The sequence below is a fragment of the Corvus kubaryi genome, unplaced genomic scaffold, assembly GCF_017639235.1.
Source record: "Corvus kubaryi isolate FWS band 111438036 unplaced genomic scaffold, C.kubaryi_AGA036_p1.0 37394, whole genome shotgun sequence".
Classification (NCBI taxonomy): domain Eukaryota; kingdom Metazoa; phylum Chordata; class Aves; order Passeriformes; family Corvidae; genus Corvus; species Corvus kubaryi.
Genome location: NW_024581133.1, coordinates 16,101,653 through 16,125,128, shown reverse-complemented (window position 1 = coordinate 16,125,128; position 23,476 = coordinate 16,101,653). Strand labels below are relative to the sequence as shown.

Here is a 23,476-nt window from a genome sequence, read left to right as displayed (position 1 = left end):
TCTGGGCCTGGTTAATTCAAATAGGAGGCTCAGAAGAGTGCTGCAGTGCTGGCAAGAATGCGGGAATGGCAAATCATCTGCACAAAGGCAGCAGAGAGCCCGGGTCGCTGCGGTGCCTGCGCTGGAAGGTGCCACTGTCCTCAAGATCTGCTCTCTGAAGCTGCTCTACTTCCTCCTTTCCTCTGTCAGTGCTGGGAAATGAGGGTTTGGCCAGCTTTGCTTTCCTTTCCTTTATACCCTTAGTGTCGTTCCTCGGCATCTCATAGTTGCAGCCTCCCCAGATCCACTCTCATCCCGTGGCATGGTGCGTAGCAGGGAGCTGCCTGCCTCCCCTGCTGCTGATGCAATGCCTAGACAGGATTTGGAGAGGGTTTGCTGGTATCTTTTAAAGCTGGGAAAAAATGGAACTATGGCCAGTTCAGGCCTCCACCCTATATTTTGGTAGATGGAAGGAATACGCTTGCTGAGTCCGTCCTACTCTGAGATCAGTAAGCTGTGTCTGTTCTGTAGGAATGTGAGAGCCCAGGAATTCCAGTGTGCAGCCTGCTGGAAAGCACTGCTGGCTCATGGGCAGCAGAGGGGAACGGGCCTTGCAATGAGGGCTGGGGGGAGAGAAATGAAAGGCATTTTTTATAATACCCTGGGCAGCATATGCAGGATGTTATGTCTGGCTTGGACTGGGCTGACGTGGTGCATTGGATTTTTTTCTTATAATGCTGGAAAAATAGCTATAAAGGAAATTCAGAGATAGAAATGGAACAAAATTAAAATGAAAAGCAAGCTTTATATTTCACAGTGAATAATTTGCAGCATCTTTCCTCAAAGAAATTGGACTGCCACTAGAGATATGAAGCAAGCAGTATAGAATTTTCTGCAGATTTATAATCCACTTGAATATCCAAATTATGGCAGCCCCATTCTGTGACTTGGGAAATGGCACAGTTGTGGGTAGCTGTGGGGTGGGGTTGGGAGATGCCTCCAAGCCGCTCATCTAAAGGAGAATTCCAACTGTGTGTTAGAAAAGAGGAGACAGTAGAGTGGAGAAAACGGATGAGAACTTCTGGCTTGAACTTCCTTGGCCAAGGAATGTCTCCAGGTTTGTACATGCTGGTGCAGGAAGGGAAGGTATTAGCTCCTTCCTTAAAAGGGGATGTGTATTTACTGGAGTCATATGACCTTTTTTCCAAGTACCTCTGGAGGGTGGAGTGGATCTTATTACTTTTCCATTGCTGCTCATGAGCAACTGAGTTGGAACTTGCTTCCGTTCAGGAAAGGGGTTGCAGTCAGATTTTTCTCTGGTCTCTGATGCTAGACCTGTCTTCAGTTGGAGAGAGCACTCACCTGTACCCTTCTTGAAATACGTCTGTCTTCACCGGCTTTCATTTTTATGTGATGCAGGATGGGTTTCCTTTCTCTTTGAAATCCACATATACTGCAGGTTCTGTGCAGTCCTTGCCCTCTGTGGAATTCACCAGTCACACCCCAAAAAGTACCCTCTCTTTTTAGGAACAGAAGTGTTGAAAAGCCAAGAAGTGTGCATGTGTGGGGGAAATCCCAATCAATGCTATACACCTGATCAGTGCCTGTCAACTGCCTCATTTATTTCAGTATATTAATAATGCAAGTCCCTGAGGCTGATTATTGTCTCTGGAGTTTGCTGTGTGCAAATGCTTTTCTATTCCAATGAATTCAGTAATCAAAGTCCCACTGGCAGGGCCAGTGCTGAGCAGCCCCTGGCTTAGAAAAAATAAGCTGTAGTTTTTTGGTTTTTGGTTGTTTTTTTTTTTTTTTTCCTTTTATTTAGGCTGAGACTTATATTGCCCAGGAATTTTTGTGTCCCTACTCCTGATTTTCATATACAGTCTAGATAAGAAATGAAGGCTTTCTTTAATAAGTTTAAATAGTAAGAGATAGAATGAAAAAGCCATGCCATTATATCTGCACCTTGCTTAAAAAGAAAATGCTTTGTCTGAAGAAAAAACAGACAAATTGTTCATTTGAGTTCATTGCCTTCTTCAGCTTTCAGAAGTCGCAGGGAAAGAGTTACTCCCCTTGCTTCCCTAGGAGTGTACACTGGGATTTCTAGCTCACATTTATTTTGCTGAGACTTTAGAGTCAAGTTTTTATATGTAGTTTTTGATGTAGGACCTAATTAGGCCCTACACATCTTAATACTTTTTGCTACATCTGCATTAAAGATGGCATTGCATATATTTGCATACAATTTACATTTAAAAGTTGGCCATGCTGTGTGCAATAATCATTTCAACAAAGTACCATTGACAGTCAATATACATATCCATGCAAAAGATGTGGGGGTTATGGGAATAAGCATACAAAAACATATGGGCACACACCACTGTCGTTGTCAAGCAGTTTGGAGAAGTCAGGGGTTCATTTTTAACATCATAAGTTCATTGGGGTATTTCCTACAAAAAACCAAGAGGAGCTTAAAGATAGAGCTCGTGCTTTAAGTACACCCTACGTGTGCAAGACTGTGAAACTATTCCAGTACTCCAAAACACACCCCAAAGTCTGAGCCCATACAACGTGGTATGAATGCCGTTGCCAGTCAGGATGCCCAGATGTGACATTCATTTCTGGCACTTCAGCTGTGCCCAATCTGAATTTAAATGGTAGCTGAAAATCAGATGCTTGGGAAGGTTTGAGGTTATTGTATTTTCGTTCGGGCATGTAAAAGATAGTTTGTTTACTAGTTTGTTTTCAGAAGTATTGCCAATGGTCGGTGGAAAGTCCTGAACGCTTTTTGGTGTTTTCCTGTGGGAGCACACTGGGTTGTTAATTTTTCACTTAAATTAGAAAAGGAATCTACTAGTGGCAGGAAGTCAGCCAAAACGAAAAATGAAGTGGGATACCTTGCAGGGCAAAGAATCTGTGTGTGTTGATGCTTAGGCCATGAGATGCAGATTTACATGCTGAATAGTCAGTTTAAAAAACATGCCAACAGATGTGTCTCTGTTTTACTAGGCAAGACTCAGCTTGGTTTTTTGTTTGGGGGGGGATCAACATTTCTCATTTCATGATTGCGATGATGTCAAAACCTTTTCAGACTTTTTTTAAAAAAAGCAAGTAAAGAGCTTGAAGTCAGCTGGTGCTTAGGGCAAGTAAAGATCAGACAGAGGCATATTATTTTCTGACAGACTTCAGAGCTGATCTTTGGGGTGGAAACTGGGAGTTGGACTTTCATGCTACAGATAAGTTACACGAAGCAGCAGAGTCAAATGTTAATTTATGTCTCAGTAGTTAAGTAATAGGAAAAATCAAGAAGGATGAATAAAATCTACAATCTCTCATCTACAGGCAAATAGTTTCACTTCTTTGCATTTACTTAACTGTCTTCTTTCATCTGTGTAGACATCACAGGCAGCTGAGGTTTGGTAAGTTGGCAAGCTGATGAATTAAGGATTTGATTTTGCAATATTGAAGTTAACTGGTCTTTATCCATTGTCTTGGTCAGATGCTGTAGAAACCTCTGTTCCTCTGTTAGGTGGGGAACAGAATGAATCCTCCCTTTTGCAGTATTCCCAGATAAATGGAAAGAGTTTCTAAATAATTCACCCTCTTAAACTTGGTGTCACAAGTTTCTCCAGTCTGTTTCCTCTACAAATTGAGCACAATTGAACTCCTCTGAGAAGCTCTGAGCTGACCTACTGTTCTTATAGCAGTGTGAAATTGGCTGAGCCACTTCAGCACTGTATCTGCCCTTATCAAGCTGGGTTGTTAACATTCGGTTAACCACTGTGATGCTCCTGTAACTAACTGGGGATGACAACTGCAATTGCAGTTTAATCAATTAAGATTCTGTCTGTGCAGTGCCTTTATAAAATCAAATACATTTCATGTTAATAGTCATGATAATGCTGACAGTAAGTACTTTGGATTGTCAGTGATGTGAATGTTTACATCTTAAAAACTATGTGGGAGTGAAGACTTGCAGCAAGGTCAATATTTCAGAAATACTGACCTTAAGTCAAGGACTTTGGCCTGTTTCGACCTTAGTGAGGTTTCCTGCTCCCTTCTCTGCGCTGGGCTTCAGTTTCCCTGCAGAGGATACAGCACCTGCATGAGGTGTGTGATACTTGCTTTGCCTTTGCAAGTTTAATGCAGCACCAAGTTGTGAGTCTTGATTCATCTCCTGGATCTCTAATCTCTTGTGGCTGTGAGAAAACTTACCTGAAAATAGCTTGGTTTACCCCCACCCCCCCCCCCAAAAAAAAAAAAAAAAAAAAATCCTACATTGTGTTTAAGTAATTTAATTATATGTTAACTTTTTGCTTCCTGACATTCTCAGGTTGGTTTGTGTTTTTTTTTTTTTTTTTTTAATAACATCACCTCATCCAAAGGAATCAAAGAGCTTTTTCCAAAGGGGACATTTTCAGTCAAAAGGCTTTCAGAATAGCTTTTCTGTAAGTGCACTCTACACCATATGAATTCTATAAAAATAAGTTCTGAAAATGATTTTCATATATGCTTAGTAAAATATGAGCTTAGTGTCAAATCCCATGAACTCTGAAGTTTCCCCTCCTTATAGAGTGTTCTTCTGAGGTAACATTTCTGCTTTTATATTTACAGACAGACATTCTAATTATCTGGATGATGATAATGAATGTGTTGCTTATAACCTATTCTGTGAGGGTTGAAAAAGCTGGAAGGTGATTGTAGATACTGCTCTTGTCTTAAATGATGAGAAACTAAAACATGAGAGAAGAATGCAGAAAATGGAATATAAAAAATTCATGTTTTACTAATGAAAATCTTCCAGATTAAGCACAAAAAGGAGAGAGAAAAGGAAAAGAAACTCCCACAGTAAACAAGTGAGAGGTTTGAATCCAATGCAGAATTCTCTATGTATAATTGATGATTAGAATTTATTTTGATTGTGCTGCTCTTTTTCCTTTGTAGTACCAAAGCTTAACTGCACTGTAAAATTTGTCAGGAAGGAAATGAGTGGCTTTTAGATTTCTGTTTTTCAGTACATATAAGTACCAAATCTTTGTGGTTTTTGTTGCCTGGAGAGTTTTTTTGGAGGATTAGTTAACATGAGTTTGCTATAGCTGTTGATACCAGCTATAAGTAATTAGTTACACTGGTGTTTAAAGTGCCATCCTTACAGATCGATTTTAGCAAAGCCCTGAAATCAGTTAGGCCCTTCATGGTATGCAAATGCTGTTTCAGACTGTCAGCAGACTCAGGCAGGTGCCATGTATGTGTTGATACTTCATGCACATTTTTCTGTCCTCCACGTTTCTTAGTGCTGTCATGTGCCTGGGAGGATTGGATGTATAAATTCAGACTTTGGGGCAGTATTTAAGAACTAATAGTGAATTTCCCCAAAGAGAGGAAGGGGCGATTCCCAGACACTGCCTGAAGGCTTCAAAATTCTTGCCATTGTATAATTGTCAAAATGAAGACATTTGAAAGTTTTTTTTATGGAAAGACTATATGGGAGAGAAGGAGAGATCCCTCCCAGCCTCATTTACCAAGGGCTTCTGTGCCCATTAAGGTGGTTGGGGGCTGCATCACTGGTGCATGAGGAGAGGCCCAGTGAGGTGGATATGCTCAGCCTGTTAAGGGAAAGGGAGATTACAGTACAGGGTGGGACCTCAGTACGTTCTTCAGCTTTCTTATGGAAGGCTGTAGAGGAAGGAAGTGACTTTTCCCAGGCACATGCACAGCAAGAGCACAAGAGGCAGCAGGTGCACACCTGCAGCAAGGGTGGTCCTTGCTCGAGATGGAAGTGTTCAGGGACCTCAGTGGGTTTTCCAGGGAGGGTGTTGTGTCTCCAACCTAAAGACTTTCAAATCCAACTGGCTGTGGCCCTGAGCAAGCTGAGCTAGCTTTGAACTTAGCCCAGTCATTACCAGCCTATAATGAAATAAAATTTTCTTCTTACAGTGTTTAAAAATGACATGTAACATTTTTCAATGTTACATGGCTCTTCTTGAATGAAAACCACTGCAAATTACTGGGGTTTATTTGGATTTAACACTAAACAGCCTTTGGCATTTAATAGCAAAGGAATGTTGTTGTTGCTGTAGCACATGCACTCCCAAATGTTGGAAATATGGTGGCATATGTTCTTTTAGTGCATGGTTTAAGAATTGCTATTAACTTTTAAAAGGCAATATTTTGAAATTGTGAGAAATTAAGCACAGAATCTCATGCATCTTTTGTACTCATTTCATGCACAGTATAGAGACCCTTTGGGAAAGCTGCCATTATTTCATAATTGCATCGCTTGGCTGTTACTCATTTAAACAGAGAGCCACATTTTTCCAAAATAGTTACTCTGACCTTTGGGCAATTAACATATGGCTCATCAAAGAGGTGTTCAGCATTCCTTAGTATACTGCTTCTGATGCAGTCTGATGTGCTCTTAACACAGGAAAAAATTAGGTTTGTAGTGTATTCAGTCAATCTATGCAGCACGCGGATCTCCAAGAGCTGTGGATAAATGTGTCTGAGGAGGGGGACTGCAAGGCTGCATCTAGTAGAGCTGGAATGGAAAGTAAGAGAAATCTCTACAGCAATTTGTGCTTAAATTTATGCTCTGAAACGATGGAAGCACAGGCTAAGCTGGGAATTTGTAAAATGCTTGACAGCCTGTGCATTACCAGTCAGGAAGTATTTTAGAAGTCAGTTGAAATAGGGAGGTTTTGCATAGCTGTTTTCTACTTTTAGCTGTTTAATACTTTAAATTGTTCCATGTTTAATTAGGCAGATTTGGGTTCAAGACCAAATAATTTGAAAATTTAACATGGAGAGGAAATTAGGAAATTGTGCTCAGGAAATGAGAGCACTGTCAGTTTATCGCATCTGTTGGTCACTGACATAAAGCTTCTGAACATTTTTGGGTTGCATATGGATGCGTAGTTCCTAAAAAGTTCTAAGGGAGGCAAACTAGCAGTGTTTGCAGTTCATGTGTTGATTAATCTGCCTGCTTTTATTTATTTTCCATTCAGCTGTGGAAATTAATAAACTGGTAAACTTCCATCATGGTCTGACCTGCTGTAGCTGTATCTTTAAAAACACTTCAGCAAATACGTCAACATGCAAAGCAACACTGGCAAAAGAGGCCTTGTGACCAGATTCTGCCCTTGCAGAACACTACTGTACTCAGGACAGATGGATTCTTTGGATCTTTTAAATGTACTTCTGTTCATCATGTCTTGGTATTTTGCATGTAGTTTTCTGGTTTTTTCACAGACTTTGAGCTTTGAAAAAGGCCTTGTATTAATTTTGACATAAATTTTATCCCATTACCTAAAAAAAGACAGAGAAACTGTGGTGAAGGGAATGTATATAGTGTTGTTCAGAATTCAACAGAATGAGGCTTTTTGCAGATAATTTATTTGTGCTTTTTACCCGTGGTTTTTTTGTGTGAATCAGTTTTATAAAGACCACTCTGGAGCTGGCTTGAAAGAACTTTGCTTGATCCTTACACCTTTCATTGGCCTGGAGCCTTTTCCAAACAAGTGTCCTGACTGATGCTTGTTGAGGCATTTGCAGGTATCCAGGATTATTCAGAAGCATAAGTAGCCTTGAGAAGGAGAAAAGGTCACAAGCTCACTCTACAACACAAGAAGAAAAAAAATGTATTTTTGTGTGTTAAAATAGTGGAAATTCTTCTTTACTTTTGTATTTTCTTTGTTAATGGATGCTATATCTTCTGTATTTAACAGTAAATTAATCTTTCCTCTGTCAATACAAGTATGGATATAATAGGTCATTTACATAATGGAAGAGAATAGTGGAAATAGGGAAGAAAAAAATGTGGTTTTGTTTGTGTGTTATGAGGTGAGTGCTTGCGAGATATTCAGAAGTTGAAAAATTACCACATTTTGTCCTGTGACGTCTGCAGAGCAGGAACCTGCAGGTCCAGGGTTGTGTGGGCCTTGGAACACGGCTGTGCACAGAGGGTCTGTGATCGTATGCACTGCGAGAAGGCAGCACTCAGAATTCCCTGGCAGTGAAGGAGGGACACTGCGAGTGCCCAAAGGCACAGCAGGATCAAACAGCACCAGCAAGTAACCATCGTGGGATGGGGGAAACAGCGGAGGGAAATTCTGGTCAAAAGGAGGAAAATACAGTTGTCTCGCTTCCCTTACTGATCATGTGGTGTTCCCTGCCCTCGGTCAGTGGGGTGTGATGAACATGCATCAGATCAGCTCTCTGGTTCATGTGTTTGTCTGTGACAACACCACTTCAGAAAAAGAGCCTGCACAGCATATCAGTTCACCTCACCCTGCTGTCAGGGGCTACATTCATTGTCTGTGCAGTGTCCCAGGGTTTCTCCTGCTCTTTGTGATGATCTGTAGCACTGAGTTCTGCCAGTTGTTCTGTGGGTTTGGCTGGGTCTCCTCCTGGTGTTTCCTGTGTAAAAGCATAAGTAGTTATATATTCTGTACCTTCCATAAACTGCCAGTGTTTCATACATATTTCTATCCTATCAGATGATTCCTTTTCACATTCAAGATGCCCAAGTTTCTGAGGCATATGTGATTTCCTACAGTAAAATTTCATAATGCAACTGTCATGAATTTTGGGGTTTGCTCCTGCTGCAGGTAGAAACAACCTCTGGTAAACTGTTTTTTCTGTGTGAAAAGGCTTAGATTGAGGGAATATGTTCCTTATAAGTGGTGTCATGATACTTTGAGGTTTTTAGAGTTAAAACCAAAACGTTGAAAGAGAACAGTCAGTATAAAGTTTGTTCCACTAGAAACTGGGGGTGTGCCTCTGGTTTCACTTCTGTCCTACTGTCAGTATTCTTCCTCCCTGCTCTCCTCTTCCTCCCTCTTCTCCCTGCCCTCCCTCAACCTCCCCCCCCCTCCCTACACAATGTGCCAGAGTCACTTTATTCTGGTCAGCCTTTCTTAAGTTTTCTGTGCATCTGGACTTAAAGAACAAGGCTGGCTGTACCTGGAGGCCACAGTAGGTGAGGCCCATCTCTTTAGTTCAGAGGAAAGTCCTGCTTCCTGATGTCTCTTTTTTTTTTTTTTTTTTTTTTTTTTGTACTCAATAGCACTTTCTCAAAAATGTCTTCCACACAAAATTAGAAGCTATGAGGAGTGGTGTTCTATGCCAAGGGAGCAGGGGATAAAAGGACTCAGAAATCCAGGCATCTGTTAATAGCTCTGCAACCAGATTGTTACATGACTTCGTGAAAGGCTTATAACCTGTCTCTATCTCCTTTTCTGCTACTGGAAAATGTGTAAATAATACTTTTCTCACCATCTTAATTAGTAGATGCCCACAATGCAGGAGAAAAAAAATTGCTGTGTTTTTCAGAGTTAATTGCAGTGATGTGCCAGAAGCCCATAAGCTCACCCTTCTGAGAACTGTCTGTACTGACTGCTGCCAAGTGTTTTCTTCAGGTCGCAAATTTATGAAAACTCACAGCTGAATTCCTTATGTTGAAGATTGCAGAAGATTTAAACAAACTACTTATCATGTCTGTATATCTCAGGAGGCTAATGGTTAATCCAGAATCTAGCAAAGGTAGTCTCTTTTCTTCCATCTGGTATTATCCATTATCAAAGTTAGCTTGAATTTCATTCCAAAAGGACAACTGATCAGATCACCAACTTACATGGAACCCCTTATACCGTTGTTAGTTTGTTGCAGGTAACATAACTGCAATTTCTTATGCAGTTAGTCATTAAATTTCCATTTTGAGAGTATCATTTGGGGTGGATCTGTCAGTTTTCAGAAACCTGCCAGAACTGTGATCCTCACTGGTCTATAAATGTGTCTACATTACACCCCTAGCCAAAAGCTCCAGAGGTCTAGATTGTATCCTGGCAGTGGGAGAGCAGGAAGGTGGCCATGGCTGACAAAAGTGTCATTGGTGGCACTGACTTGTGCTCCTGTGTAAGGGCAAGAAATGTGCTTTTTTTTCTAACCCTTCCCTCTGCTGTTGTTGAATGGAGCTTTCCATCACAAAGCATCATCCCACCTTGGCACGCCCTCCCTTTCACACCACCCTCTGTTGCTACTTTGGGAGTGCAAGTCAAAGTGTTTGAGATATTCAGGGCTCAGCAGTTACCACCTATGTGAAGCAGAGGAAGTACCTATGCGAGTAATAATTATGGGAGTTTAGTCTCTGTTTCCAAGTGTCTCTTCTTGGATCTGCTCATGGAGAGCTTTGCTAATGCATCAACATATGGCTGTTGCCCTTGCTGCTGCTACAGCTGCTTTCAGGGAGTGGCAGGTTTCCTGACTAGGTGACTAAAATACAAAGAGGTGGAGGAGGGATTGTCAGATGCTCCAGGGTGCTCTACCAATACAGAAGTCAAGAAAGACACAAATTAATATAGTGGAGAAACCAGTGGAGATTGCTGTGATCTTTGTGAAGTAATTTGAGAGTAATGTTTTGAGTTTCAAGCCAAAGACTTTGTCACTGCTAGTGGAGGAGACCAGAGTGATGATCTAATAGCTCCTGACTGAGCAGGAGACAGTTTTTGCTTTGCACATTTAGAGGAGGAGGAAGAATGGCATTGCTGATATTACCCAGGTGCTAACCAGGGGTAGAAGTGGTGTATTTTTATGGCAACCACTATGTAGGATTTCTCTGTACTAATAAAAATGTAGCAAGGGCTGTACTAGGTCAAATGAAGCCCAGTATCCTGTCTCAAACAGTAACCATATGTCTAAGCCACTTAATATCAAATCAGACATGGTAGTTTTAAATTCAGTATGAGCCTTCAGAGGAAATGGAAGCTTCCTTCCTTTGTATGAAACCATTCCTCTATTTCCTTCTCTGTGTATTCTTTTAACACACTCAGAAGCTCTCTGATATTCAAGATGAAATTAACAGGATTCCCCCTGCTGTTCCTATTGAATTCAGTTAATATAATGAGTTGATTTTTAAATTAAACAAAATAAAGCCTGCCATGTTACAGAAATACCACTGAGATCCCATAATTTCCACCTAATAACCAGTGTCTGTACTATGGGGTTATAACTTAAATGGTGGAGAGTATGTGTCTGTCAGACAATGTTAAGTATTTTTCATAAGAACTTTGGACATGTAATTGGTCACAAAAACAACATGCCTGTGATATAAAAGTCAATAATTTTATCTCAAGTATGGTAAATTAATTTCCATGGGGCTTTCTTACCTTGTCTATGCATGCTTAAAAATTCACAAGGTGTTTTCATGACTCAGATAACATGCATTGTCTTACTGCTTGCTGAACCCAAAAACTTTTGAAGAGCTATGGCTCAGACTGCTGGCTCAGTAGAACATTCCCTGTGATGTTTATGGTAACACAAAAGGGTTCTGGAAGGGGTTGGGCCACACCTTCTGGCAGCACCATCCACTGCCATCCCTACTTGTTCAGCATCTCTATTTTTGAATTCTTTTCTACACCTCTCCAGTTCTATTGTATCATAAGGAAGTTTTGTCTTTTTAAAATTAGATTGTTTTGTTGTACCATCTGTTACTTCTCTGCCCACAATGTTCATTATCCATAAGTTTACTTACGGTTTTTATTTTGCATATGCATGTCTCCTTTTGTGGCCAAATGTAAAAGCCAGCTACAAACAAAATGTTTGTGTGTTCTCATGTTGATTCAAGTATCCAGAGCCCTGAGGTTGTAAGACACTGATATCCATCAGTGACTGCTGGATTTGCACCAAGACACTGTCACTGCTCAACATTATAATTGGTTGTTTCTTAATTTAATTTTACACACTTGTGTTCTTTTTTTTTTTCTTTCCTCCTCCCTCTGCTGTTTCCCATGATATGCCTGCAAGAAGTGCAAAGATTATTGGCCTTAGGACTTGTTCAGACCTGGAAAAAATGCAAGATTTAGTTTTGCTGTTTGTTGTACTTGGTTCTGATCTCAAAATGAGACAGGCCTAGTTGTGGGTTTGTAGGCTTGTTTACATTTTGAGAGGATTGTAGGGCTTGGATTTTGGTCCATCACTAATTGAAATCCCATTAAATGTAATGCCTGCTTTTGATGAATTTAAACTGTTGCTTGGTTGGTAACTTAACTCTGAGACATGGGGCTTTGGCACCAGAACCTGAGGTGATTGCATAAACCCCTCTGAAATGAAACTGCTGAGTTACTGCTGATGCTTGCTCAGCATGGGAGTTTATTTAATGTTTGGGGACTAATGTGTAGCTAATGTCATTACTATTCTTTCAGGCTTTTTTTTTTATAAAATCCTAAAAAGCCACCCCACTCAAGCACTACTTATGGAAAGTTATTTTTCTTTCCTGTAAAAGACCTCTGCAGGTTTCATGTGTTTTACAATTTTCCACCAGTTGAGTGGCACAAATATATTAACTCTTAACACTAGAGGGTTGTTATTCCAGCTGAAAAATGTTTTGAAATGTTAACTGCGATACAGGAAGTTGCTGTTCCAGTCGCTTAGGTGTTTCCAAATCTTTGATAGATTTTTATTTTTTAAAAATCCTTACCTCTCTTGCCCTCCCCAGAAATCCATCTGCAGCTCAGCTGCTCATAACGGTCTTTGCAATCAAGGCATGTTTAGATTTTGCTCATGAAACCAAGTGTGAAATCTATGGCCACAAGCCAATCCCCATCCCATACGGCTGAGACTGCTGAAGTCTTCTCAGAAGCTCGAAGAAAATGAAAGAGGAGAACAAGCCTGTATATTTATAAAAGTAGATCTCTGAATGGATTACTTTTGTTTAAGAATGGATAATTTGCAGGTCATCTCCAGGTGATTTAAATCTTGCCTGTAGGGTTCTCTTCTCGACAGGTTCAGGGCTGCTGAGAGAAGAGTGTGCAGAGTCAGGAGCGTGGGGCTTCTCTTGCTCTCTTGGTCACTGATCTGCTGGGTGGCCATGGGTGAATCATCTGACCTGTGTTTATCTCAGTCCCCACACGTAGCTGGGCTCGTATTCTGTAATATGTGGAGATCACTTGTTGGGAGTAGAAGCTGGCTTGCACTGGTGATTTGGAATGGTGATTTGGAGTGTAAGGTTAAAATCACAAGTGCATGACAAATTGCAGTAACTCATAGAAATGTATGAGCCATCTCCAAAGGAGTTTGGACTCCATTTGGAATACTAAATGTTTTGCCTGAAAAGTAGTGTAAATTCTTTGAAGCAGACATTCACTTACACTGGTACAGTGATTAGCTCCAGTGCAGCCTTGGCATGTTACCATCAGTAAGTAAGTTTTTTAGGGGCCGATCTCCAAATAAGAGGGTCCTGAGCATGTAGGTCAACCGAAAAGGTAATACAGAGAATTTTACAGTCTCTTAGTGGTGAGAGATTCAATTACGTCCTATTTTTCTCAAAAACTTTCTCACCAGACCAAGTCTATCAAACAGCCTTGCCAAATTCCTTGCTATTGCCATGGAAATCATACTGTTCTATTGCTTGAAAATAGCATACTCCATTATGTGTGATGAGTGTTTACAAAGGAAACCACAGTGCAGTCTGAAAACAGAAGGAAGTTTTGAGCAGGGAATGTTTTACAAGAAGCCTCAGAGCACGGATGCCGGCCCACTGACTTACCTAGGCCTGTCATTCTGTACATGCAGCTACTTTTCTCTCAGTGAAGTTTGGCCCTTGAAAGAAACTTCCTTGGCCCTGTGTGGTTGTTCAGAAGTGGTCAGCAGGCCCCAGGCTCTGTTTCCTCTTTGAGCTGAAATGTCAGGTCCTTTCTCTCAGGACTTAAGGAGTTTTATGCTTTTTTTGATCCTTGGTCCTTCTCAATTCCTTCTTATATGTTTTTCTTTCAAGCTTTCTTCCTCGGTGCTTGACAAGGATTGCTCTGTGTGTCTCCTTTTACTGTGGAATTAGGAAATTAGCAAAAGATGATGTTCTGTTTTGCTAGACTTTGAAAACAGTGGTGGGTGAACAGTGCTAATATGGCGGTGGTTTTTATTTGCACCTTCTTTGTGGGTGTCACATGTTTGTTTTCCTTCCTGGGGGGATAATAAGTACTGGGTGAAGCAGGTGAAACATTTGAGGGAGAAAACTGCCTCAGTGAATGTGCTGCCTGGAAAGGGAAGTAAGTACAGGGACAGGCATGGACTGTTCTCCACACGCCATTCCCTCACAAGAGGCCCTTATCTCAACTGAGGAGAGACAGACGAGAGCTCTGGAGCCAAACTGGGGCTCTTGGCAAACATTGGAGCAGGCTGAAAATACTGCTTCGAGTGAGACACAGTGATACAGTTGGAGGTGTGACAACCCACACAGATCAGTTTGAGCAACTGTGCTGGGGAAAAGTGTTGGGTTTGTCTACTGTTAAATAAGACAACATGTCTAGCTCTGGAGACAGGAGGAAGGATGGAATTGGCATGGGGAGCAGAGGGCATGAAGAAGAAGAAAATCTTCTGCAAGGTCACCTTTTACCACAGGGATGGGAGATTGAAGAGGACTTTCTTGCTACTTTTGATGGCTAAAGGCTGCTGCAATCCTGGCAAATCTCTCAGGAATGGTTCAGGAAGATCTGCTCCCATACCCGAGGCAGGCAGTAATTTATCTGAGATACAGTGCTCCGACTGCTAACAACCAGCTCAAATTGGCTTATTTTTTCACAGTTGTCACAGAGCCAGCCACATTGTCTCAGCTGTGTGCCTCTGAACAGGGAAGTACAGACCCAGAAAAATTTTGGAGTCATCATTCTTACCTGTTTCCTTTCCTCTCATCTTGTCCTTTTTTCTTTTTTTTTGTTTTCTTTCCTTTAACTATGTTTATAACTCTCTTTTCCTTTGTTACTTTGAAAACTTGGACTTTTTCCAGTCTCTTCTCCTATAGGGAGATGCTCTCTCCTGACAGTATCATGTTAGAATATCCACTGATAAAGACGTGAAATTACCTAACTCTTACATTCTCTAAATCCCAGTGGAGCCCTTGCTAAAGTCTAATATCTTTATGGCACCAAAGAGGGTTTTCTGCTGGAGTTGGGAGGGGAAGATGAGTTAAAAGTGGCTGATGAAGCACTCCCTGTTGGGATGGTGATGGTTGAGTTACAAGTCTCACAAGCTCCTAGTCTTCCTTCTTCCTACAAAGGTGTTTCTGTCAGGTTGTACACAAGGAAAAATTCTACCAAGAATGTCAACGAACTTCTGCTTGAGCCATGTGGGATGTTATCAATAAGGACCAACACTGCAGCTGTGCTTTGATGCCTTCACCTGCCAAGCACCCTGTTGTCTCCTAGGTCTGGGATTGATAGCAACTGACTTCTGGTTGTACCCAAAGAGTAAGTCTGTCACTGAAAGGCCATGTATCACATATCCAGCACATGGTGCTCCTGGGGGGACAGTTACCGGTGTTTGCACATCACTTCATGATGGGTACAGGTGTTTTCAAAGGTCTCATCAAGTTAGGTGACTTGTCTCAGGTCAGCCAGCAGGTTAGAGACAAAGGAAGGAATACTATAGAAACCTTACTGGGCCCCAGACCAAATGCTTCTGGCCATGATGTAAAGATGAGAATATGCCAACTCTCCTTTACAGCTCATTTTCCAGGGATCAGCAGGGATGCCCCTTCCCTCCCCTCTCCCCAAGTTTGCATCAGTTGCTCAGAAATGGGAAACTAACTGTTTGGGTTTGATGGTAAAGGAGAAAGTTCCTACGCCCCTCTGTGACAGCAGTCAGAAATTTCTGACAGAGCACTTGGAAAGTAATGTTATCCTCTGTTAAGGCACTAACATATTCTGGGCTGTAATAGCTGGTGAGTGAGGTAGTGGTAGAACTGACTGGGTGATGATACTGGTGGTGTCTGGAGACAGCAGCTGTATAGCTGGCAGAGTCACTAAAACAACAACTAAACAAAATCATTGGGAGAAGCAAATCCAGTCACATGCCTGGGAGCATTTACCATGGAAGATTTGTGCTGTAGGACTCAGTTGCAGGTGCTGTGACTCAGGTGTCACTCAGTCACGCGTCAAGCCCCAGTTTTGACATCATGTTGAAAGGTCTTTAGGAAGCTGTGTTATAATGATAGCGGAGAATAGAAGTTCCTCCATGTGGAAAGCACTGTAAATGTAGGTACCTGAAGCTTGAGATTTATTGGTAAAGTGAGTCTTAACTATAGAGGAACTGTAATAAGAGATGGTATTGTGTTTCTTCTCAAATTATTTCCACTACTGTTGTCCCTCAGCAGCATTGATGTGCCACTCTGCGGTCCTTGAAAGCACCTACTGCTTTTTCTTTACGTTTCCTAGTGCCTATTTTGGTTTTGTGCTCTCACACTCGTGTAAGTAAGCCTTTTATAATTTGTACAGATAAACTTAGACCAAGCACAAAGGGAATGTGTCATTGTTAAAAATAAAAAATACCAATTAGGTAACTTTAGGATGTACATGCACTCACTGTGTCTGTTAGGCAAAAAAAATTTATTGTCACATTTTATTCTAATTCAGTAGATAGGTAAAGGGATGGCTCCCAGGTGATGTTTCTAGTGACAAAAGTCCTACAATCATAATATTTCAATCCCAATGACTTATGAGTTGTGAAATTCAGCTCAGTATTGTTGGGTGCACTCAATAGCCAACAGTTTTGTTGTAAAGATCTCTGTTAAGTTGCAGGATTTTTTATGATTTTGATTTTGTGTGGGAAGGAGTTAATGAGATGATCCTTCTAGGACTTTTCATATTTGCAGCTAAAAATGAACTATTCTACTCAAAGTTGGTAATGAATGCTTACATTTAAAGAGAAAAAAAACCATTTTGATTTCCTGAGTAAAGTGAAATTGTTATTTGAGAGATTGTATTTTAATCCATCTTCCTTTCTAATTAACTTGATTCTGAAAGCTGTTCAATTACTGAATGGGCATGTATTAGTCAGTAAGGATCTCATTATGGAGTTACTCCCACTCCTAAATATATGCTTGGCAGTCTACTTTGCATTTCAGCTTCTTAGGTATTTTTATAACTTATTGCTAGAGTGTTGCAGTGGTGGAAAATTACTCATTTACTGGCTACTACTGATTAAATTATTAGCCAGCCAGAACACACAATGAATATAATATGGCTTGAGAGCAATTGTTAACAGAAACATTGAAACATGGGCTGTTAACTGAAAGACTGGTGGTTCAAGCACACCCAGGGACAGGTTTCCCTTTCCCTGCTCATGGCAGGGGGGTTGAAACTAGATGATCGTTAACTCAAACCTTCCAACTCAAATCTTTCAATGGTTCTGTATTGTTAATTCCAAGGTAATAAAGCTACCTGTTGTCTCACGTAAGAAAATGAAATTTCACTCGAAATGTACCTGAACAATGGTTTGGGATGTGTGTGGGAGAACATGTGCTTCTGAAGGGTTGATGTCCAAGGAAAGATCTCAACAGTGGAGCTGCAGTGATCCGTGGTGGTATCTGGTGGGCACTCTTCAGTTCCTTATGGGATCCTGCTGGACAAGGGAGTGGGACCAGGCAAACAAAAATACATTTGTCAGGTTCTGGGGCAGAGCAAAGGGATGTGCATAACCAGGTTTGGCCCAGGCCTCCTGAAGACAGGTGTTTTCCTCTTTTTGATAGCACCTTGAGGAGAACAGTCTGCTCTTATTTAACAGCTGTAATTATTGGCAAGGATTTGTGGTAGGTGCTACCAGAATTGCTTGTCTAAATCCCTTGAGAAATCACTTTAAATCTGTTTACAATGAAATCTGATTTTGTTTTTGTCCCTGTTACGATTTGTGGTGAAGACAATCAGTGTGAGTTAAGATTCAGTGCAAAGGAATGACAGAGATGAAAAAGATGTAAAACGGTTATGTGGAAATGTGGAACAAGTCTGTGCAGTGAACAGTGCAGGCAAACCCTGCATATGAGCAATACACACATGGTAAGGAGCAGAACTCTGTAGAAGGGGAACTTGGGAACTCCTTACCCATTGACTCATTTCCAGACCCTTAATAAGATTTTAATAGGTTCTGTTCAAGCTGACTTCTTGAGGGATTGATAGAGAAAAACATAATTACCACAAATCCATAGTGGTTCTGCATGTTGTAGGCTTCTGCATATGGGTGACAGAGGGGTGACCCTTGTCTTAACTGCTGTTCAGCAGGACATGGCACCTTTCTCAGAGAACATTTCTAGCTGTGCATGTGCCCCTGACAACAGATGGGGTCAGTGGAGTGTTGCAGGACATAACCAAAACACAGGGCTCATACTGCAGGGGTGCATGCTGGGGTGGAGACATTCCTGCTCACCATGAGGACTCTGACTCTAAGGGGGTAAATAAAATTGACTTCTTCACATTACTTTGATCACTTCAGGTGTGGTGACATCCGATAGCATCTTAGGGTGCTAGTGATGGAATCCCCTTTCTTTTTCCACTTACTTCTTCTGTGTCCCAAGGCACAGGATTGAGAAATGACTTTTTTTTGTAGGAAATGGGTGTAGTAGAAGCTCCAATAGAGTAACACTTATTATGCTGCAAAGACCTTTAATAATAACTCTTGTACAAACTTAGACCAATCAAATAAAAGGAATTATTTCTAATGTCTATGCTTTAAATGACAGCTAGTGTTTTATGTATTAAGAAAGCATAAAACTTGCTTCTATTTATGGTGTCATTTAAACTTGCCTGGATGTAATGAGTGTTTGATCACAGGCTAGAAGAGTGTGCTAGATGGAACAGTGTTTCCTATTTTCTTAAATATGTAAAATCTGGAGGAAAAACTTGAAGCACTTTAGTTGAGTTGTCTAACACAGGCATAGGCTAAAGACTTTTGGAAGTCTGGCTGTAAATAGGATTATTTACCCTTTCCCACCTCAGAGGATAGAGTTCTTTTCAGAGCCATTGAGCATGTCATATCTTAACTAGATACTCAATTGTTATATTAAGTAATATGAAACTGTGACAGTAAATACTTTATTATTAAGTAATAATACAGTAAATAATTTATTAATAAATAAATATAAGGAATGTGACCTTGAACTGCCTTTGAGGATGCAGTGTTCTCTGAGAAAAGCTTTTTCTTTTTCTTCTGAGATGAAAAATAATTTGTGTGGTGGAGCTATGCTGTAGAATTGTTTGTGTTGATATTCCAGTGTGTAGATTGTTTAAGCACATGCTTTCACCATGGGAAATGAGCATTTACAGAAGAAAGTGAGTGTAGCGAATCTTTTTTCCTCTTCCTTCTCTTTCAGTAAGTAGATTCTGCCAGAGAACATACATACAGTTCTCTATAATCCTGCTGTTCTGAGGTCAGGTTGTCACCTGGAACAGTGGCAGACGGGGAACTTTGCATATTCTTCACTGTATTTGCTGGAAAGTCTTTTTGGAAGATTTAGATGTTATTTTGCTCATGCATTGGGTTTGAGAGGCAAGGTTTTGGTAGTGGGAGAAGGTGCCAGAAGCTTCCCCTGTGCCTGATAGAGCCAATGCCAGCTGGCTTCAGGATGGAGCTGCTGCTGGCCAGGGCTGAGCCCATCAGCCACGATGGTTGTGCCTCTGGGATAACAGATCCACGAAGAGGAAAAACCCTGCACAACAGCAATGGCAGATGGGGAGGGGAGTGAGAATATCTGAGAGAAACAGCTCTGCACACACAAAGATCTGATGGCGAGTCTGTTTGGCCTGTGCTGTGTAATTGATGACTGATTTCTCCCTGTCCTTATCTCAACCCATCAGACTTGCACTGTTCCACAATTGGACCAGTGTCATATGTACTCTCCACTGAAATCTGAATGTTATTCTTTGCACATTTTGAATCTTCATTTCTTAAATATACATAGGGTAACCCAATTTTTTTGCTTTTAAAACCACTAGTGAAATAATCATTTAAATGCACAAAATCTTTAGATAAGTATAATATAGTTTAAACATCTTGACATTCAGATAAAGATTATAACTGAGCTTCCAGAAACTATTCTATTATCTTTTCAGATCCTGGAAAGCAGTGATACTTTACAGTCCAGTATATTCAATGAGTTTCCAAATGATCAGTGTTAGCAGTATGACCAAAAAAAGAGAATTCTGTGTGACTTCTCTTAAAACAATACACTTACTATAGTAACAAAGCAAAGTAATTACTGAATTCCAGATGCAAAAGTATGTGATTTTCTGAATCTCTCATAATTTAGATGATTTTTCCAAATAGTCTGTGATCTGTAAGTATGTGAAAGATGCTTTGAGAAGAACATAGAATATCTAGCAAAATACTTGCAAAATTTGCTCCCAATACTTCCTTCCTTACGGGTTTTATCTTTGATCATCTTGGTGTGTTTAAGTTATGGAGGAACTAGTTTACCATAGTTGAATTTGATTGCCAGGATTGGGGAATTCTTCCATGTGAGAAACACTGAATTTCAGTTAATGCCAAAATATTTGGCTATTTGGAATCCGCTGGACAGTTAAAAGACCTTCAGCTTGTTCAGATCCAGAACCCAGTGCTATGTAAATATACAGCTCTTCCTAAGCTGACATCAATATATTTTAGGAGCAATTTGTGTTCATTGTGTACTTCAACCCTGATTTGCTGTTGCAGATGATACTGTGGAGGAACAGGCAAACCCTTGACCTTCTCTGCAGTTCAAGACGTGTTTTTTTTATGTACCTGCTTCAAAATGTATTTGAATTGAACCTTGATTTAGATGATTGCTCAGGACGCCTTTAAAAATCAACTTTGGCCTTGGTAAGGAAGGGTGAAGGAAATGGGAAGAATCTTTTACTCTGTTTCTAAAAGTCAGAATGTTTTAGCAAATCCAAGGCTGATTTATGTTGATGGTGGACATTGGGGAAATCCCCATGAAGTTTCTATAATACAAAAAGAACTAAAGTGTCATAGATTTTATACAGAGGGGAAAAATGGTGCCTTGATGATAATTTGCATCCATTAAAAATAAGTCCCATGGTTCTCATTCCTTGTAAAATCAGAGCTTCGTAGCTAGAAGAGATGGCCTGTAAGGAATCAGAGGAATCAGGATTACAAAAGGAGGAGCAGGGAAAGGGAAGATGCAGATAGTGTCCACGCGTGCTGGTGGCCTGTAGAGCTCCTGAATATCATGGGCTTTTTTGTTTTGTTTGTCCAGGTAATCCATGGGCTTCAGAACTGAAGATATTCTCATTGTGAATGACAAAGCTGGTTTAGATCAGATGTAGAGATTTCTGAAGTGGATTTCTCTCTCCTTATGCAGAAGTGTTGGTAATTAAAATGTGTATTTTCCAACTGAGAGGAAATGTGGTTACTAATGAGGCTTAATTATTATACCATATTTATTAAGTAAAATATTTATTTTATTCATTATTTTACTTAATAGTGTTAAATAACCGAAGTACAGCTTAACAGTCGCTGTTTATGGCAATAGTAATTTATCCTTCTGTGACAGCCTAAGCAGCTACTTGTTTTTCCCCTATTGGAGATAAGGGTGGTTTGGAGACATTTAATGCTGCTACAGTGAATCTGTAGTGTGACCATTTCTCTTATTTGTGAAAGCAGAGTGATCACCTATGACTGAATCCAGTAGTAATCTGAATGTATATTAGGAATATGAAGTCATTAGCAAGCTGATTCTTTCCTAATTACTAGTCAGACTTTGTTTACTTCTTGGTTTACATTTATTTGATGTTGCAACATTTGCAACATGTAAAAATACCATGCTGATTTTATTTTTCCGTTGTCCCCCTTTTGGCTACTCATGGTAAAAGTTTAGCTATGGGATGGCAGCACTCAGATTCCTGTGACTGTTGGTTCATGTGCACTTGTTAAGGAGAGGTGTGACTGAGTGTGCAGCTCTGAATGGCTGGGAGCTGACGGAGCCTGGCTCCCTCCCTCCTCCTGCCAGCCCTGCCCGGTGCTGTGCCTGTAGCCGTCCCTCCATCCCTCCTTCCATCCGTCCTGCAGCTGCAGCAGGAGGGGTGCTGTGCCTGTAGCCATCCCTCCATCTGTCCCTCCATCCATCCTGCAGCTGCAGCAGCAGGGGTGGCCGTCAGCCCCCAGCTGCACCCCCCCCCCCCCCCGTGCTCCCTCCCCAGTTAATCCCACCATGTGCCTGCATGCTCAGCAAGGGGGATTACTTTAAGTCTGCATATTTTCATCTTTCCTGGGCCCAGGTCAATTTACTGGCTGGGCACAGTGAGCCAGGAACAGATTGGTGTGGTGCAGAAGCGGCCAGCTGAACTTTGATGAAAGGCAACGCATCATTTTGAGATGTTATGATGTTTACAGGTTCTGCTGGATAAATCACACACAATCTAGGCAAAATAAGCAGCCAATTTTTCTTCTTTTCCTGCTTTGTGGCAAGGTGATTATATTTAAGAGAAGTGTAGGAATTTCCATCTTTCCACTGACACCATATGAGAACCCGCTTAGCACTGAATAGTGACAGCAAATGCTGAAGTGGAAAAAAATATTTTCATCCATCTGCGCTAATCTTCTTTTACTCCAAGATTTAATGGGGCGGGGGGTGGGGGAGAATGAGAGAGGGGAATCAGAAAAATCTTAAAAGCTTGGCTTAAGCTTTTAGCTTTGCCAGCTCATTCTCTAGTCAATGAAGAAAGTGCCAGACTTCTGCATTTGTGGTGGGGATATTGGGATTTTATTTGAACAGTGATGCCTGCAGACTTTATTACCAAAAATAAATAACTAAATAGTGGTCTCTAAATGTGAAGGGAGGAAGGAAAAAGCCACAGCTGAGCAGAACTGATTGTTTTTTAAAAATAGACTGGGGATACACAGTGTACAACTGGAAAAAGCATTGTTGAAAAACTGTAGAAGTCTCCTGGTTGTCTCTGTAGCTACATAATTTAGGTCTTCTTATACCATCAAATCTGTGATTACCCATGTTATTGTGAACGGCACAGATCTGTGCCCTGCTGATTAGACAACAAAGACAGAAGGATTTAGATCTTGCAACTTGTGCTGTCTTTGCTTTTACCTTGTTAGATATCACATTCTCAAGGAGTTTTTCAACTAGGAAAACTTGGAATATTTTACCCTTTTTTAAGCATTGGATCGGATCTGAGTCTCATCTTGCTTACTCAGTAACAGTCTTTCCTACCCAACTGCACAGCTGTCCTTGCAGCCATTTTATAGTGGTGTGGGCAAATCTTTGCAGAATTCTAAGAAAATCAACTGATAGCTAAGAAAGGTTTTGTTGCTGTGATAGGCAATGAATTCATAACAAAATTGCTGGGAAAGAAAAAAAATTGAGAATGGCCAACTTTTCTGCAGGGTGGGCCAGCTAAAAGTATTTCCATGTTTTTCTACTTAAAGGAAGGCACAGGCAAAGCACCAGAGGTAGGATAACAGGAACAGAAACATCCGTTTGAATTAATCTTTGGCAAAATAAGTCACCACTCCATATAATATATTTTAAATGTTGTTTTAGTTTGGATGTTCTCATCTTTCCACATCTCTGCTCTTTTCTTAATGTTAGCTGGGGGGGATTTTTCTGCATTCTTTTTGGCTGTGTGTATTTCACTGGATATTTCTGGTTCCACTTTCCTTCTGGCAAGGAACACAAGAAGACTTACCTTGAAATTCAGCTTTGAGGCCCCTGGGCAGTTGTGTTGTT

The 23,476-nt window shown here is 40.8% G+C and overlaps 1 protein-coding gene across 1 annotated transcript in view; it reads left to right on the top strand.

Moving 5' to 3' along the window:
• RORA (RAR related orphan receptor A) overlaps positions 1-23,476 on the top strand; it is a 382,907-nt gene that overhangs the window by 139,858 nt on the left and 219,573 nt on the right. The window lies entirely within an intron of this gene.